This window comes from Marmota monax, unplaced genomic scaffold (genome assembly GCF_021218885.2).
Source record: "Marmota monax isolate L192 unplaced genomic scaffold, Marmota_monax_Labrador192_F-V1.1 WCK01_AAM20220418_F8-fsc00018, whole genome shotgun sequence".
Lineage (NCBI taxonomy): Eukaryota > Metazoa > Chordata > Mammalia > Rodentia > Sciuridae > Marmota > Marmota monax.
The window spans coordinates 2,100,413-2,120,719 of NW_026692201.1; positions in this window are offsets into that span (position 1 = coordinate 2,100,413).

Sequence of the window (20,307 nt, forward strand, 5' to 3'; positions counted from 1 at the left end):
TTGAACATAAAGGGATGCTGTACTTTGTCAAATGCTTTTTCCGCATCTATCAAGATGATCATATGGTTCTTATTTTTAAGTCTATTGATGTGGTGAATAATATTTATTGATTTCCGTATATTGAACCAGCCTTGCATCCCAGGGATGAATCCTACTTGATCATGGTGTACAATTTTTTTTATATGTTTTTGTATCCGATTCGCCAGAATTTTGTTGAGGATTTTTGCATCTAGGTTCATTAGAGATATTGGTCTGTAGTTTTCTTTCTTTGAAGTGTCTTTGTCTGGTTTAGGTATCAGGGTGATGTTGGCCTCATAGAATGAATTTGGAAGTTCTCCCTCTTTTTCTATTTCCTGAAGTAGCTTGAAAAGTATTGGTATTAGTTCTTCTTTAAAGGTTTTGTAAAATTCTGCTGTATACCCATCCGGTCCTGGGCTTTTCTTAGTTGGTAGTCTTTTTATGGTTTCTTCTATTTCCTCAATTGATATTGGTCTGTTTAGGTTTTCTATATCCTCCTGACTCAATCTGGGCAGATCATATGACTTAAGAAACTTATCTATGCCTTCACTATCTTCTAATTTATTGGAGTATAAGGATTCAAAATCGTTTTTGATTATCTTCTGTATTTCTGAAGTGTCTGTTGTGATATTGCCTTTTTCATCCCGTATGCTAGTAATTTGAGTTCTCTCTCTTCTTCTCTTCGCTAGCATGGCTAAGGGTCTGTCGATTTTGTTTATTTTTTCAAAGAACCAACTTTTAGTTTTGTCAATTTTTTCAATTGTTTCGATTTCATTAATTTCAGCTCTGATTTTAATTATTTCTTGCCTTCTACTTCTTTTGCTGTTGTTTTGCTCTTCTTTTTCAAGGATTTTGAGATGAAGTATGAGATCATTTATTTGTTGGTTTTTTCTTTTTTTAAGGAATGAACTCCAAGCAATGAATTTTCCTCTTAGAACTGCTTTCAATGTGTCCCATAGATTCCGATATGTTGTGTCTGTGTTTTCATTTATCTCTAAGAATTTTTTAATTTCCTCCTTGATGTCTTCTATAACCCATTGATCATTCAGTAACCTATTGTTCATTCTCCAAGTGATGTATGCTTTTTCCTTCCTTCTTTTATCATTGATTTTCAGTTCCATTCCATTATGATCAGATAGGATGCATGGTATTATCTCTACTCCTTTATATTGTCTAAGAGTTTCCCTGTGACATAATATATGATCTATTTTTGAGAAGGATCCATGTGCTGCTGAGAAAAAAGTGTAACTGCTTGATGTTGGGTGGTATACTCTATATATGTCAATTAGGTCTAGGTTATTAATAGTGTTATTGAGTTCTATAGTTTCCTTATTCAACTTTTGTTTGGAAGATCTGTCCAGTGGCGAGAGAGGTGTGTTGAAGTCTCCCATGATTATGGTGTGGTGGTCTATTAGACTCTTGAACTTGAGAAGAGTTTGTTTGACAAACATAGCTGCACCATTGTTTGGGGCATAAATATTTATGATTGTTATGTCTTGTTGGTGTATGGTTCCCTTAAGCAGTATGTAGTGTCCCTCTTTATCCCTTTTGATTAACTTTGGCTTGAAATCTATTTTATTTGATATGAGTATGGACACTCCTGCTTGTTTCCGAAGTCCATATGAGTGATATGATTTTTCCCAACCTTTCACCTTCAGCCTATGTATGTCTTTTCCTATCAAATGCGTCTCCTGTAGGCAGCATATTGTTGGGTCTTGTTTTGTGATCCATTCTACTAGCCTGTGTCTCTTAATTGGTGAGTTTAAGCCATTAACATTTAGGGTTATTATTGAGATATGGGTTGTTCTTCCAGCCATATTTGTTTATTTCTGTTACTAAACATGGTTTGTTTTCCTCTTTGATTATTCCCCCCCCTTTACTGTCCTACCTCCCACTGTTGGTTTTCATTGTTATTTTCCATTTCCTCTTCCTGTAATGCTTTGGCGAGGATGTTTTGAAGAGATGGTTTTCTAGCTTCGAATTCTTTAAACTTTTGTTTATTGTGGAAGGTTTTAATTTCATCTTCCATCCTGAAGCTTAATTTCGCTGGATACACAATTCTTGGTTGGAACCCATTTTCTTTCAGTGTTTGAAATATGTTATTCCAGGATCTTCTAGCTTTCAGAGTCTGTGTTGAAAGATCAGCTGTTATCCTGATTGGCTTACCCCTAAATGTAATCTGCTTCCTTTCTCTTGTAGCTTTTAAAATTCTCTCCTTATTCTGTATGTTGGGCATCTTCATTATAATGTGTCTAGGTGTGGATCTCTTATGATTTTGCACATTCGGCGTCCTGTAGGCTTCTAGGATTTGGGATTCTGTCTCATTCTTCAAGTCTGGGAAGTTTTCTCATATTATTTCATTGAATAGACTGCTCATTCCTTTGGTTTGGAGCTCTGTACCTTCCTGTATCCCAATGACTCTTAAGTTTGGTCTCTTAATGTTATCCCATATTTCTTGGATGTTCTGCTCATGGTTTCTTAACAGTCTTGCTGAGCTGTCTATGTTCTTTTCCAGTTGAAATACTTTGTCTTCATTGTCTGATGTTCTATCTTCTAAGTGTTCTACTCTGCTGGTAGTATTCTCCATTGAGTTTTTAAGTTGGTTTATTGCTTCCTGAATTTCTAGGATTTCTGTTTGTTTGTTTTTCATAACCTCTATCTCCCTGTATAGTTGATCCTTTGCTTCCTGGATTTGTTTGCGTAGTTCATTGTCGAAGTGATCTTTCATTGTCTGATTTTGCTGTTTAATGTCTTCCTTGATACTCCAGATCATCTGAAGCATGTATATCCTGAATTCTTTATCTGACATTCCATCTGCTGCAGCTGTTACCTCTTCTAAAGTTGCGTTGACCTCCATTGCTTGTGGTCCTTTCTTTCCTTGTCTTTTCATACTGCTTGCATATCTTTCCTGCAGGCGCGGGTGGCGGCTCTGCTCTCTCCTTATTCCAATTGGGGTGTCGTGGCTACCACGCCGGCAGGTCACTGGGCCTGTTCTGGGCACTGGCGGCGGCTCTGTTCTGCCCCTACTCCAATTGGGGTGACGAGTGTACAACGCCGGCAGGCCACCGGGCCTGATCCGCCGGTCGTTTGCAGGTTTGCCTACCCTGCAGGCGCGGGCGGCGGCTCTACTCTGCCCCTACTCCAAATGGGGTGACGTGTCTGTCGTACCGGCAGGCCACTGGGCCTGTCCCGCTGGTCGGTCGCAGATCTGCCCACCTTTCGGGCACGGGTGGAGGCTCTGCTCTGCCCCTACTCCAATTGGGGTGTCGTGACTACCCCGCCTGCAGGACGCTGGGCCTGTTCCTGGCACGGGCGGCGACTCTGCTCTGCCCCTACTCCAATTAGGGTGGTGTGTGTACCACGCCGGCAGGCTCCTGGGCCTGATCCGCCGGTCTGTCGCAGGTCTGCCTACCTTGGAGGCGCGGGTGGCGGATCTGCCCTGCCCCTCCTACCACGCCTGCGGACCCCTGGGCCTGATCTACAGGTTGGTCACAGGTCTGCTCACCCTGCGGGCAAGGATGGCAGTTCCGCTCCGCCCCCACTCCAATTGGGGTCACGTGGCCACCACACCGGCAGGGCCTGATCCGGGCGTGGGAGAAGGATCTGCTCTGCCCCTACTCCAGTTGGGGTGACGTGTGTACCACACTGGCAGGCCACTGGGCCTGACCTGCCAGGCTGTCACAGGTCTGTTTACCTTGCAAGCGCGAACAGCGGCTCTGCCCTGCCCCTCCTACCACGCCCATGTACCACTGGGTCGTGGGTCTGCCGACCTTGCGGGTGCGGGTGGCGGCTCCGCTCAGCCCCCTCTCCAATTGGGGTCACGGGGTCACCACGCTGGCGAGCCGCTGGGCCTGCTCCGGGCTCTGGCGGCGGCCCGGTTCCTCCCCTCTGGCTTGACGACAAATTGAGGAGACTCGGGTGTCTGTGCCTCACCCCCCCTACCAGGAGACCAACTGTTTCTGTCGCCGCTGGTATTGATGAAGTTCTCTCCTCCGCCGCTTTCTGATGACATCAGATCTCTGCCATGTTGGTATCCTATGCGAATGGCAGCATTTCGTTCCCCTTGCCGGGCAACCAAAGCAACAGGTGAGTCCTGACCAGCCCTCAGCAGGACCCGGACCGAGAAGCAGTTTCCGCGGGCTCCTAGCCCCGGGCCAGGGAAGTTCCGGGAGCCGGAACTCGGCTGCTCCGTGCTCGGTGTAAGCTCCTATAAGGGTAGGCTCCAAGAAGCAGTCCCCGTGGGCTCAGTTCCGGGAGCCGGAATTCGGCCGCTTAGTGCTTGGTGTATGCTCTGATAGGAGCAGGGTCCAAGAAGCAGCCTCCGCAGGCTCCGCAGCCCTGGGCCAGGGCGGTTCCGGGAGCCGGAACTCGGCCGCCCCGCGCTCGGTGTTTGCTCCGATAAGATCAGGTTCTAAGAAGCACCCAGGCACTGAACCCTAGCAATCTGTCTGCAAGCCACAGGCGAATGGCAGCCTGAAATTACCTGTTCTATGGCTGAATGAGCTGCGGTCAGTCGAAAACAGGGATGGTGACGTCAGCTTTCCAACATGGTGGCTGCTGGCCTCCTCTGTGGTCTGACCGGTGTGGAGAACCGAGATGGACCGCTTCCTTCCCCCGTCTCGAACTCAGAATTCAGCCCTGAGTACGGTGCTTGCACGGCTGGCAGAAACTGCAGCGCTGTATCCCTGCGTCGCTATCTCCTCGTTTCCCAGCGCGCGCTGCAGACTCTAGCCGCGGGGCGATTTGCTGAATAAGCAGTGTTACCCTCCATGCGACAAACCTCTCGCGTTTGAGTCCCCGTAGCCGATCCTCGTGCGATGGAAATCCTTCCTCCAGGTTCCGAAGCACCCCACTATTGCTGGAAATTCCTAACAAGATATCCTTTAGCCGTCCTGACTTGTCATACTCCCACACAGTGAAGCAGCACACGGGGGCAATGCACTCCCCTCGCCGCCATCTTCCAATTTTCATGTTTGTTCCTTTTTAAAGAGAAATTACTTTTTTCTTTGCCATCTGGGATAATTCATGTGTAAGATTTCTATTCTCTTCAATATCCTTAAAACATTATATAATGCTGAGAGTTTGCAAATTGACTCCCCCACTCCAGAACTTTCTTTTTGAGTCCAAAACCAATATATAGAGTCATTCACTGAATAGGTACTCCGTGATGATCCAGAAGTATCACCAATTCATCATTGTTGCTGGGTCTTAGTAAACATGCCCCAGAGTATGGCATATTTCTATGCAGAATACTTTGAACCAAGGAAAGGGGCTCAGAAGCAAGATTTTTCTGACTTTTTTCTGCTCTCCTTTCTCCCCGCAAGGCAGGCCATAGAAACTAGAATTTCTCATCCCCACTGTGGGTCATGGAAGCTAGTAACCCTCTTCCCCAAAGCCAGACACAAAGCCTATAAATATTACCCTCCCCTCTGCCACCTCTCTGTCACAGAGCTGACCATAAAGAAATTCTCTACCTGCCTTGTCTGATAGTAAGTCATGAAACCCTCTATCCAGCATGGTCCTGACCCATACCCAGGAGTAAGGACTGCTGCATGGAGAGGTCAAGAAGAAGCCACACAGAGAGGCCTTGCTTGGTACCCCCTCAGTCTGTCACCATGAGGTCAGACCCTTTGGTGTAATTACATCTCCACATGACTATTCATTCTTCTTGGAATCTAAAATAAAAATAAATAGTTTCCTCTGGGTTTTGGGTCTTCAATTCTGAAGATTCCTGTGTCATGTTGAACTTTGGTTAAAGACATCGGTTATGCTTCTCTTTTGTTGACCTGTCTTTTATTGCAAGAATCTGTCTGGGCTGTGACACTGATATTAGGTGAGGAGATGTGTCATACCTTATTGTTCCCACGGTGTTAATTCAGACCCGTGTTCTCCTCTTCCTGAATCTTCCATACTGACTAATCATAATACTGTCCATCCACTAACCCAGGCCAAAACCTCTGAGTCATCCTTATCTTTCTCACTGTCTGAATTTTTTGTATGTAATTTTCGGGTCTATTTCAAAATGGCTCACAGAAACGTCTCCTTCTTCTCCATTGTCTTTGCCTTAATTGGCCAGCTCTTGCCTTGCTTGTCCTGACCCACTCATCTCCCTTACTACTCCCTCCCTTCTCTGTGTACCATGCTCCAAACTAGCCTCTCCCCATTAATTGCCAGAACAACCTTTCAAAACAAATTAGGTCAAGTTGCTCCCTTACTTAAAAACCTTCATAAGCTCCCTGTTGCTGATGGGGTATAATTCAGACTCCTCTGTAAGGCTCACTGACTTTCAGGTTCTGACTTTTTCAAACTTTCTTGTATCATCTGCTGGCTCTCAGTGTGTGTTCTACTCACACTGATTTCTGGAAAGTTCCCCAAACCCACTGTGTTGTTTCATTTGTCTCTGCTTTGGACTTACTATATCCTTTTCTTCAAACATCCTGTTTCTTCTTTGCCCAATCACCTTGGAAGCGTGAGTCCTCTCCACCCTCCAAAGGTTCCCTGAAGTGAACTGACAATAGATAGACAGGAGAAAAGGGACCTGAATATATTAAGGGCCCAAGGGCTTCACAGAGTGGTTATCACCAGATAACCCAATGAGATTCAGAAACTCATATTCTCTCCTTCACAGGGGAGAGGGAAATGGGGGAATGTAGGTTTTTTTTCTAGGTGGTAGTAAATGATTTTCAGGGGAACTGAATAGGCCCAAAGAACAGACAGTGGTTTGTAAACAACTCTCTCTCAAAGTTGCTTGTGCTGAAGAGCAGACAATAGCTTGTGACCAAGTCTGTCTAGGAGAGGAGACAGTCCCCAGTCTTCCTTCCTGTGACATGAGTTTAATTGTCCTTGGTGAATGAAACCTCAGGAGGGCAAGAAAGACAGTCATGTTCATTTTGCTGGATCTAGTCCTTCTCAAGGAAAAACTGGCCCCTTCCTGAGCTTGGGGGTAGGGGAGAAACAAGGGAAAAGATTAGAGAGATCTTGATTCCAAGGCCAGCTCTTTTTCTTTAATCCAAAGTGCTCAGAATGTCCAAGCATCATACTTTGGGGTATCCTTTTTTGAGCCCCCAAAAACCTCGATCCTGTGTCTGAAACTCCCATCAAGGGCTTCCTGGAGCTCCTCAATCAGAAATGGCTAGTTTGGAGCATCTTTGGGTCTCTACTACCCCTGCATCAAAATCCTTGATTTTTACCTGTATAGTATTGTGAGAAATGGTAAGTGTTTGTTGTTTTGGGGTGGATTATTATGCATCAAAAAGCAAATTGATTGAGTCTGACATATACAGGTGCTCAGTAAATGTTCAATTTGATAAGTAGGTTTTTTATCCTTGAGGATACTTTATTTTCATCTCCAGGATGAAGGAGAAAAGAAAATGTTTTGTGACTAAGTTGCCTCACTTAGAAGTTGGCTAATGAACGAAAGATCACCAGAGATTTAGTCATTCTCTCTTTGCCATAATGGAACTTTCTGTGGGCAGATGGCAGTGGGCTGCCTGGTTTGCCAGGATCATTTCAGCACAAGTATTTTGGATACTCTGACCTCTACCCTCACAGAACTGGGACCGGATGTCATCTGGCTGGCATCTCACTTCCTGTAACCAGCAGAGAATCTGAAACTTTAAAACAATCAAATAGTGGCTGGGGGTCTGGTTCAGTGGTATTTGCCTAGAGTGTACAGGCTGTAGGCACGATCCCTAGCACTGCCAAAAATAAAAAAGTTTAAAAAAAGAAAATAGAAAAGATTGATTGAATAAGCATCAAATTATCTGGTACAAAGCCCGCCACAGAATGCACATCCTCTAAGCGTGAGTTTTCTTCTCTTGCCGTTTTTCAAAAGTGCAAAAAGATACAAAGCTATTTAAAAAAATGTGTAAAGCAGAGGATTTTTAGGACAATGAAATTACTTTGATATTATAATGATAAAACATACATATCATTACACATTTGTCCAAATCCATAGAATGTACAGCACCAAGAGCAAACCGTGGACTCTGAGTAACGATAATGTGTCAGTGTAGGTGCATCAATTGTAACAAAGACACCACTCTGGTAGTGGATGTTAGTAATGGGGAGGCTATGCATGTGTGAGGACCAGAACACGTGGGAAATCTCTATACCTTCCACTCAATTTGATTGTGAACCTGAAACTGCTTTTTAAAAATAATCTATTTCTTGGGAACAAAATTGACCAAATCACGTTGTTCTACTGTGTGCATGTATGAATATGTAACAAGGAGTCCCATTATTATTTATAATTATGATGCACAGGTGAAGAATGTAAAAATCATTTTTTGGACAAAACGTAGTTATTTAGGAAAACAATCTGTGCATAGGATGTGGGAAAAGGAAGGTTGCCAAGGTGTGTGGGAGGTTCTGTGCGTGTGTACATTCTAAAGCAAACGACCCCTCCTTCTCTACCATTCCTCTTCCTCTTGCTTCCCTGTCCTCTCCCACTTCACTGGCTCCTGCCTCTTGACCTATGGACAAGCACAAGGTCTCTCACTCCACAGAACCCTCCTTGATTCTGCTCCTGGTCCATCCAGTCTACCTCCACCACATCCTCTCCGCCTGGGCTCCCTGATACTTGTTCCTGTCCTAGCCCCTGCAATCTGCCTCTTGTCCCAGATAATCCACTCACAAGTGCTCCTGCCATAGTCAACTCTGACCTCCTCATGGGCAAATTGATGGAAAGTTCTGTCCTCTTCTAATTTGCCTGTGTTGCCCTTGAAATTCTGCTGTTTTCTCTGGAAGTCTCACCTCTCAGCTGCTGTAACGTCACTCGGTTCTGTCCCTCTTCCTGCCACAACAACACTTCCCTCTCACATTTCTTCCTCTTTTTACTTAAATACTGATACCAAAGTCCTACCTATTGTTTGAAACCCACCCCAATTTCTACCTCTTCCACAAAATCAAATGCCATCTCTAGATTCATTCTTCGTAATTATTCTGTTTCTTCATCTCCAAGATGGAGATAATAAGAGAATCTTTTTCATAGGATTGTTATGGGAATTCCATGTAAGGAATTTGGCACAGGGCTGTCCATTGAGGAAGATCTTAATCTATGTGGGTCATTATAATATTTTTCCAGACGAATCAATATCTTTACCATCATACATATGAATGGTTATTTCTCCCAAGATGGCTGGGGAGGGAGGGAAGGTAGTTGATTTACTCATAGTTTTATTCTTTCTTTCTTTCTTTTTCTTAAAATGTTTTATTATTACATTATAATTATACATAATAGTGGGATTCATTTTGACATAATATATTTGCTCCATTTTAGTAAAGTTTTATTGTTTTCAGTTGCTGTCACATTTCCTGTGCTTTTTTTCTCTCATTCATGATGGAGAATTCTGTGTCATTCAGTACAATTCAGTTCATGCAATTCAGTGCAGTCCAGTGAAGTCACATGAAGCTGTCTGTTGAGCTTAAGGCTTAGGAACTCCCTCAAAGAGCTTGAAGCTGAGCTAGCATGGGTAGGTATTGTCACACCTCTATACCAGCTGGTACTCAGGTTCGATGACTGCAATATGACTGGTCTGGTATTTGGGTTGGTTTAAGGAATAATTCAATGTGTGGCCATAGTTACATAACTTGACATTATGCCAGTCTAAATCTCTGGGGCAACTGGGTGTTACTCATGGTGCTGAGATTATTCAGGTATGTCTTGTGTCCTGGCAGCACCTGCTTCTTCATGGGGACAAGGCTGGGTCTGTTGTCTAGACTTCTACAACCACTAGATTTTCCCTTCCAGGAAGTTTGCAAAATGTGTCCCTAGATGTCTCTTAGCAACAAAAGAGAGTTTGAACTGGGTGACCTCTTAAGTCCCTTCTGACCTTGAAACTCTGTGAAGGTGTGATAGCAGCCCAGAGCTGGAGGTCTAAGTTCCAGGCGGCGACATTGATGCGGGCCTCTTTGGCTCATTAGTGTTAATCAGTAAACTGGTTGCTAAGACAATATTTGAGAGGTGGATTCTGGTGGATTAAGGTGGAGATGGGGTAGAAGAAAGTGTTCTTTGAGAACAGTAGTTAAACTGAACATAAAATAGGCCCCACTCATGCCCCACCCTCTCCTGAAAGCTCTTAGTTCCCCAGCATGCTCACGTGGCATACTTGCTGGAAAATATGCTCTGGACTTCAACCACGACAAATCTCTCACTATATGGGGTTTCTCTTATTTTAAAAATGATATATATTTATTTTGTAGCCATTAAGGAGATTTTAATCAACTACTTGAGATGGGTAACCTTATCCTACACATTTTGGGGGAAATGTCCCATTTCACATAGAAACTAGTTCCATGCTGAAGACAATGTATGGCTTTTAAGAATGCAGCAGGTTATTAGCCTGAAAGTGAAAGTTTCTATGGACTGCAGTTTAAGCCTGCTGGGCAGAGAATGGTTGGGACTCCCTCTCTTCAGTACAAATCCCTTAGAAGAATCTTAGAGATGACCTGTACTAGGGTACGTTTGTACAGTGATGCTTTTCACAAAATTACTGGGGCTCCAAATCCATTGCTACTTGAGTCATTTCATAGTTGATTTCTAGAAGAGTCAATCAAGTACAAAAGATGGAGTAGCAGACTTTCCTTGGAGGGTAGGTGGGTTAGCTTCTCATTCTTCCTTGGAATATAAATACTTCCTCTGTGTCTCCAACTCTGATTCACACCTTGAATTCAGGCCAAAGGCATTGAAGGATGACTGCAAGTATGGTGAGTGCATAGTTTCCCAAAATTTCATGCAAATTTTGTGATGTATAATTTTCTAGAGAATGAGCCCATTGCTTTAAACACCTTTATATTATCTCAAATTCTAAGAATTATTAGTTTATCCACATTTCTGCCACATAGACTTTGGGAGGAATTATTTGGAACACACACAGATCCTATTAGAGAAAGTGGGGATGAGCAGATCATTTGGCTTTGGGCCTCAAGCTCAAGGGTAGGCACAAATTTTGATGTTTTTTTTTTTTTTTTTTTTTTGTCCCAGGATTGAACCTAGGTGCTTAACCCCAGCCTTTTAAAAAAAATCTATCTTATTTAGAGACAGGGTCTTGCTAAGGTGCCTAGGGCCTTGCTAAATTGCTGAGGCTGGCTTTGAACTTGCGATCCTCCTGCCTCAGCCTCCCGAGCTGCTGGGATTATAAATGTGTGCCACTGCACTTTGCCAAATTTTGATGTTTTTAGCGGCAAACTTGTTCTGAGAAAGTTTCAAGGTCTTAACACTAATATTGTTTTTAAATCAAATTGATCAACCTGCCTCCCACATTAGCAAAATCTGTGTGTGAGCAGACTGACTCAGGGTCAACATCTTCAAAACTGGAAGGCCTTGATTTCATAGAGGCTCTGGGAGTGCTTGGGCATGGTCTGGTTCCAGCAGAGAATCTGGAGTAAAAACCTAGGAAAACTTTTCTTCCTTCAGTAGTGTTTTAGTCAGCTTTTTCACTGCTGTGACCCAAAAGGCTTGGAAAAAGCAACTTGGAGGAGGAAAAAGGTTATTTTAGTTCACGTTTTCAAAAGTTCAGTCTATGGTCAGCTGCCTCCATAGCGCTAGGTCTGAGGTGAGGCAGAGCATCATGGCGGATGGGTGTGATGGATGAAAGTAGCTCAGAGCAAGGCAACCAGGAAGCAGACTGAGAGCTCTACTCACCAGGGACAAAATATAAACCCCAAACGTAAACCCCCAGGGCTCTACTTCCTCCAGCTATATCCTCCCTGCTTATAGTTACCACTGTGTTAATTCGCATCAGTGGATTAGTCCACTGATATACTGATTTGAATTAACTCAGTGGTAACATGAGATTTTTGTGGGACAACTCATATCTAGACTGTAACAAGTAGCATGGAAAGGAAAAATCTGTGCAGACCTCACCTGAAATGTCAGCCACTCAGAGTATTGGGCTCAGTAAAATGAATCAGCAACATCCCACCCTTGTGACCAGAGGCTCAACAGAGCTCCAGGCAAAGCATCATGGCACCCATAGTTTTACACAAGACATCCACTTTTAATTTTCATTTTAAGCAGATTTAAGATGGGACAAAAAAATGGGGTTTAGCTGATAGGCCTTCAATATGCTGAACAATATGACAGACAGACAGTGCGTGTTGGAAAGTATGAGGTATAACATTGTGCAGTCACTCCTGGGGTTAACAAGCAACAAAGATTAAGAGTGAAATTATGGCATTTGCCAGTAAATGGTTGGAGTTGGAGAATACCACACTAAGCGAAATAAGCCAGTCCCACAAAACCGAAGGCCGAATGTTCTCTCTAATATGTGAATGCTAATTCACAATAAGGTAGGAGGTACTAGGGAAGAATAGTGTTACCTTAGATTAGGTAGAGGGAAATGATGGGAGAGGAAGCAGGGATAGGAAACACAGTAGAATGAAACAGACATTATTACTGTGTGTATGTATATGTGACTATATGACCAATATGATTCTGCAACATGTACACTCAGAAAAAAAATTATAACCCATCTATGTATGATATATAAAAGTGCATAAATGCATTCTACTGTCATATATAACTAATCAAAACAAATAAAAAAATTAAAAATAACATAAAAAAAACTATGTGGGTAGAAATAAGGGCTCTGAAGCAGGTGGTGCACAGCAAGAGGCATTGCCATCAACAACCTGAGAAACCCAAAGGAGATCACATCCAGACCAGTTATGGTTGACACCAGGAAAGCATTTACTGCTGGTTTTGTGCTAATGAGAAATTAAAACTGAGATCAAAAGAAGTTGTATATCTTTTATGCTATTTTAAACACACACACACGCACACATACAGACACACACATACACACACACACCTACAAATAAAACTGTACATAATTCTAATAGAATGAGTTCTTTTGTTCCTAACAGTCTTTTGTTGTTCTCATAAGGTCATGAGTTAAAGGACTCTTGGGTCATATTTTATCAAGGTACCTGATTTGGTAGACTTTCCAAGATTCTGAAAGAGTATTAGAGATCAGAGTGGGAAAATCCAGGATTCATAGTCCCTTTGCAGAATTGGCTTTAACCAGGCAATTTCTACCTGGCTTTACCCAGAGTTTGAGAATTGTGGCTACCTTGTTGAATGTTTCTGAGTACAGAAATCCAATTTCTTTGTATTACTACCTTTTTGAGTTTTGGTCCTTTTGGTTTGAGAGATTAGGAGGGGATTCTATTTTTAATAATTGTGGAGCAGTGCATTTTTCAAGTAATAATAATAATAGATTATGGTTATTGGCTTCTTATAACCTAGGCACTGTTTTAATGGATTTACATGTATTAAATCAGTGTCTCCTGACCACCACCTCATGAAATAGATACCATACTTATCCCAATTTCACTGGTGAAGAAGCTGAGGTTCTAAGAGACTGATGGTAACATCTGGTGAACATCAGAACTGGGATTGAAACACAGGCACTCTGGTGCCCTCACACACACACTTCAAAGCTCCCAGACGTCCCATGAGACTCTTGTGATAATGGGTTTGGTCTCAGTGGTCTCTGGGCGGCACTTATGTGGGCTCTTTGTTGCTCCCTGATGAAGAAGATGAGAAGATTGGGGAAGGCTGGTCTTATTCCCAGCATGAGTATGCCTCTGATTGGCTCCTGGGGAATCTGTATTGGGCACACAGTGCTGGACAAATGATACAGAATCAATGTCCAGTGATGTTCTGACTTAACTTTCCCCTTGTATGATAAATATTCCCAGACAAGATAATTTTCATGGTATCAAAACAAAGTAGAAGTCAGAAAATGTGAATGTAGTAAAAAATCCTGTCAACAGTAGTTTGGTAGGACAGGAAATGTGATTTAGTGTACAGCCTATTCCTTTCATATGAAAGATTCATTTTATAGATTACTTGAAATAATCCATTACTTAAAGTAGATTTTTTTTTGAAATACTCTATTGAGAGACTCTCAAATGCAGCCATTTCAATTTGCTCCCCTCCAGCCAAACAAATGAACACAAAACACCAAGGCACACAAACCCCAAAACAATGACACAGCCTCAGAGGTGGGGAGGGGGGCGGGGAGAGTAAGCAAATGGCTTCCTAATCTATCTAATAAGCTTTGAGGCTTAAGCAAATATCTACTCCTTGTGAAGCCAGCCTTGCCACAACCTAAGTAAACACGTTCCTCTGATGTTGACATTGCTCTTCAGTCCAGGGGCTGCAAAGTGGACCCCAGCTGAGGGCCCAAGGATGGCCTTTCCAACCACTCTGGTCAAAGCTCAGTATAGCTGAGGACTGAGTGGATAGGTGGGGGGTGAACAGCAGGCTCAGGCTGACACTGAACTGATGGCCTACTGGAATCCAATGTCCTGAGGCTTTGTTTCCTGCTCAGGGATATTTTCTTAGAGCCGGAAATGCCCTCTCAATCTCCCTGGCTTTCTTCTACTTTCACCCCTGTACCCTAAAACCTGGGTCATTCTCTGGTCCTCTGTGGGACTGAAACCGTGCAAGAATCTGGCCCAGCCTTCACTGCTAGCCTGACTTCTCTCAGTTTCTGCGTTTGGCCCAGTGGAAAGAGAGAGAAATATTAAAAGCAGATTGAATGACACTGAAATGACTACAAGATCACTTAAAAAAAATCAAGAAAATTGTTTTTCTGGAAATCATTTTTATAACAAACCATATTTTGAATTTAAGTTTTAAATTTAATATTATCTATTGCTCAAAAAATAAGTCATGGTCATTAACACACATTTGGAATAAAGGTAGAAATATGTTAATGATGATTTTCTCCTTTGGAAAGCTGTGGCTTATCACAAGTGCCTTCCTGTGTATCATCTCCTGTCCTCTCTTTTGAAGTGACCTTCAAAACAAGCAGGGCAGTATTATTATCATCCCCACTTCCCAGGAACCTCAAAGGTTGTGAACTTGCTGAAGTCCAAAACCAGTTAGGAGTGAATGGAGACCCAAATTCTGATTTTTTTATTGCCAAATCTAGTATTCTTTTTGTTGTAGTACTGTGTCTAAATACTTCATAAAAAAGTTGCTTTTCTAATTGTTTCCTAAACTTCTTTGCACCCCAGAAAAGTCAAAGGTTTGCTCTATTCCAGTTTGCAATGTTGCAGAATATTCAGAGGGTGGGATGGGCGGGAGAGCCTTAGGTTTGCCCAGTGAGTGCCATGCCTCTTAGTCCAGAAGGGGGCTGGACAGCTCCCAGCAGTCTTGGATTAGTGAAAAGGGAAGCGGAGTAGAGTCATTCCAACATGTAGTTCCCAAGAGACTAAGCCAGAGACTTAAGTAATGGAAACGAATTATGTGATTCCATTATATTAGTCACTTAAAGGTAAGTAATTATAGTCATCTTCGTCCTTTGTAATCTTCTTAACCTTGTGGTATTTCCTGACTCTGACATACTTTGGTGTGATTATATCTATCAGCTCGGACTATGACTAATTTTTTTGAGCTATTTTGTCTGCTTGTTGTTCTTATTTGTGATGGGGAACTATCTCTGTAAATCTCACTGAAAAGACCAATTATTATCATTACTTTTATAGATGTGGCTTAACATAGGGCTGGAGCATAGTTAATGCCCAATAAATGGTAGTTATAATAATTAAAAATCAAGGTTTGCCCAGGCACCTGCTGAGCAGGTGGTTTTTGAAGCACGATAGTTACATCACAACTTAGGAAATGTGTGATTGCTTTTCAAAAGTGGTCACATCAGAAACCCAAGGAAAGGTAGCAAAATAAATGGTTTGCCTTAGCATCTTTTTATTTATTCCTTTTATTTCTTTAATGAAAAAGACAGATGAGGGCTTCCCCAAGTTAATATTCACTTCATAAACAACCACACTTTTGGAATAACAATATGAGTGTATTCGATGGGTTGGAAGAGCTTTGATAGTCTTTTAATCACCATCTGGTATTGAGGAAACCCTTCCCAAAAGATATTCTAAGCTGGCACATGCCTGCTCCAGCCTTGTTCAATGGCAGAGATCAGAGATTTATCTCCAGAGTCCTGATCCACCCAGTTGGTCCCAAACCATTGGGACCAAACTTGGCAGAAAATGAACCATACAATCCTTATGAGCAAGGAGGCTGGAGGTGGTCTTGAGTGCCCATGAAGTGGCAGCCTTCCCAACTCCTGTTGTATATGTTCAGTACGTCTGATTTCAACTCCATTCCCCAATCTTGAAACTACCTAGAAACTCACAAAACCAGGCAAGCTTAGTCTAGAAGGAGGCCGGACAGCTGCATTTTAAGCACAGGGTGGTGGGAATAGTTCTTCCACAGTGTAGAAAATAAGAAGGAACATTGTAGAGAACAATAATAAAAGAGACTAAAGTGGGTCCATCTTATCATTACAGGCTCATCATCCTCAACAAGGTCAGTGATGAAGTATTTCCCCAAACAAGCAAACAACTTTTCTTTAAGTTCTAAACAATTGACTTTTAATAATTAAAACAAGCTTCTCTGTCAACTTCAAGCAGGTACATTTTATTATTACCCTTTAATACACATTTTACTTTTAATGGGATTAATTCTGAGGACTTCTAGTCATACAGTTGGCCTCCAACCTAGGCTGACTGAGATCCATGTTTGTAACGATATAGGGTCCCTTGAGCTCATTTCAGATGCAAGTTTGTGTCACCATCTCTATGTACCAGATAGTCTTGCATTCAAACAAAGGATTCAAAATAAAAATGATAGCACAGTGGTAGTCAACATGAAGAAACATGGCTACTTGAAGTTTTTATGCATAGTTAAAAATTTAAGTGGTAAAAAAATGTGAACTGTGAGGTTTATTGTAACAGACCAATATTTAGGTGTTTTTTATTTTCTCAAAAAAATGCATGAATGTAAATTAGAAAATATTTATGCAGGGCTGGGAGTGTAGGTCAGTGGTAGAGCACTTGCCTACATTTGTGAGGCCCTGGGTTCGATCCCCAGCACTATAAAAAAAGAAAGTATTCATGAATTAATTTTTCCATGCATATACTTTCAGAGGTATTTTAAGACATTATTATTGTCATTTATAGGTATGATTATACACAGGCAGTTAAATAAAAAAATTTTTACTGCCTGTGTTTCTTAATTTTTTTTCCCAGTACTGGGCATTGAACTCAGGGCCTCACACACGCTTGGCAAGTGCTATGCCACTGAGCTATGTGCTCTCAGTCCTCAATGTCTGTGTTTGTTTTTTGGCTATTAGTAGTGAGTTTATTTCATGATTATTACTAAAAAATAATTTTGTCCCATAGAGGGGAGGGTTTTAGAAAAATAATTTACTGGAGATGCCAAATGCTCTGGATGCAACACTGAAGCCAAGTTCATCATGCTTCTTGAATACTGTAATTTCCTTTTGCCCAGAAGACTCATCCCAGTGTAGGGGAGTAGGAGTGTTTCTCTTCTCATTGTTAGGCTCATGACTGAGGCCCATTGTGTTAGTCAGCTTTCTGTAATTATAACAAAATACCTAAGATAAACAACTTATAAAGAGAAAAAGTTTATTTTGACTCACAGTTTGAGAGTTGGGTGATCTTGCTGGTTTGGGCCTGTGGGGAGGCAGTATATCATGGTGGGAGTATGTGGCAGAAAAAACTACCCATCTTATAACCAGGAAGCAGTATGTGTATGTACATGTTCGTGTGTGTGTGTGTGTGTGTGTATTTTCCAAACAGGGGAAGGCAAAGGGCCAGGGTCCTACTGTCCCTTCAAGGGCCTGCTGCCAATGACCTAAGGAACTTCCACTGGGTTCTACTACTTAAACATTCTACCACCTCCCAATAGTACTTACTCCAGGGGCCATACTTATATCATAGACCTTCCGGGGACATTCAACATCCAAATCATAGCACCCTTATAACAAAAGACAGAATAACAAGGGAAAAGCATACAAATTCATTTAATTTAGGTTTTCAGTGGCATGAGAGCCTTCAAAAATGAAGAACCAAAGAGAGAGAACATGCATTATTTTAAAGCTAAGTTTAATGAAGGAGTAGATAGTTGGGTGGAGGTAGAATAGTACAAGAGTGTACAATGGAATAGTAATAAACTGGGGGAGACTTAACACTGTTTATTCAGATTCTTCTCTGTGTCCTGTACCTTTAGAGATAAGGCTGCCCCTTTCCTTCCAGGTATAGGGTCAAATCCTCCTGAAAGCCTCAAGACCTGAAGAGAGAAGGTCAAAGAGAAGGTGAGAGTAACCTTTCTGTTTCTGCTGATTTTTCAAATGCCAAAGTGCCATATTTTGGGACAGCATGCCTTGAACCCCTTCACCATCATCTATATGTTCTCTGCTGAGATACCAGCATGCCTTGCACTAAACCTACTAGAGTTTTGACACTTGATGGAATTAATGGCCATATGTTCCTGACAGATGAAATGAAAATTCTTATTAATCATCTCTATCCTTTGATAATCAAAGGCAGATATCTGGTTGATTGACACTTCTGTCAGTGTAAGGATGAGGTCAATGGCAGTCTGGCATACCTTCCTCCTTTCAGTACATCAGAAATATTGTTCATGTAAATGTTGGTAAATGGGTCTGTTAAATAGAGCTCTAATCAGATGACTATAGGATTTGATTTACTATTACTGATTTCAATCTAGTTATAACTGGAGCTTCAGGTAGCCCAGCCTCAAGATGACTTAAAGAAACTGTTATTCAACAAAAAAGCATGACTAATACCAGCTTTTTTTAACTTGCACCTAGAGGAATTGCAAAAGGAGAGAGAACAATATATCCTTAATATATACCACATTATCTTCAAAATTATGTCTTCCCATTTTAGCCACTTTCAGGTTGCTCTTTACAGGAAGGAGACATCCTTTCCTGTGTCTCTCTACAGAACTCCTTATTCCTAACTAATAAAACCAATAAAATCTCAAACCTCAATAAGCAAAAGCTCTTCTGTATTGGGCTGATCCAGTCCCTTTTTTCCCCTTGTTTCCTGTCTCTTCCATTCTTTCTGTTCAGAGCTATCTGCCCATGTTCCTGATACGGATCACAAAAAGTACAGAGACCAGAGCTGGAATAGCAAAGACCTCTTCTTTTTTCTTTCTTTCTTTTTTTTTTTAAGAGATGGGATCTCTCTCTGTTACCCAGGCTGGTCTCTAATTCCTAGACTCAAGCGATCCTCCTGCCTCAGTCTCCTGAGAATCTGGGACGGCGGGTGTGCCACTACACCCAGCTAAAAACGGCTTCTTGTTAAGCTTGCTGCGGGAAGGGGAAGGAATGCTGGGAACACACACCATGAGGACCTTTGTCTCACAGTTTCCTCAATATGCTGCTGTGGGAATTATGCATATATGACTGTTAGGCCTTGATGTAGTGCCATAGAAACAATATATTTACTTTCTGCCCTTTGGAATTTCCAGTGTACTGAAGGAAGCACCTTGAATTTGGACATGTAGCAGTGATCAGAAATCATCAAAAGACGTGAGGAACTGGGTTTAAGATTGGCAGTCCAAGATGCCTTAACAAGTCATTGATTCAGGTCTAACTCAGCCCCAGATCGTCCTCACTAGTGGCTGCTCAGAGGCTTGTGCAAAGTTGTTCTCTAGTCTCAGTCCAGCCATTGGTGGTCACCTGTCCATGACCAATGACCCATTGTTCCTTGGCCAAGTGTTGTCTGCTGAGCTCTGTCAAATCTCCTTTCTATTCCTCTTCTGAATGTGAGCTCAGGTATTGCAGTGGGGGTGGGGGCTGAAGTTTGGGAGAGGAAAGGACTTTTTAAAATGTGAAATTACTCTTGGCTACTGCTTTTTTTTTTTTTTTTGCCCCAGGGGGCCAGAAAAAACAAGCTCAACCAGTGTCAAACTTCTAGAAGTGTGTGAAACAGCATGTTAATGGCTCAAACTGAGTGTGATAAATGGCCAGGAACAGCACATTTCCAGGTGGTTGTGGATTCTGAGGGAAAGTGACATTTTCAGTCTCTTGATTATTCTGGGTTGGAGTACTTTCCCAACACTCTTAGGAAACATACCACCGCACTTTCTACAGGGCTCATCTTTCCCAAAGGGTGTCCAGTGTTACGTCTGGAGACAGTTAATCTTAGTGGACATGCTGTTTTGGATCAGTGAACTTTCCGTTTCCCCCCTTTTCTCTAATTTTATAGCTTGGTTTACTAGTTCACTTCCTATATAGCCTATCCACCCTGTCAAACGCAGTTTCCAATGACTGACATTTTGTCTTGATCAAAGCTAATGGGGATTTTATGTTCGCTGTGTTTTCTGGTTGTAAGTCAGTGGGGGTAATTGTTAGGAGATAATAGCAAATCAGACAGATACACCGTGCTTTTCTTATTTGGTGACCAGAAATTGAACGTCAGAATCTCTGG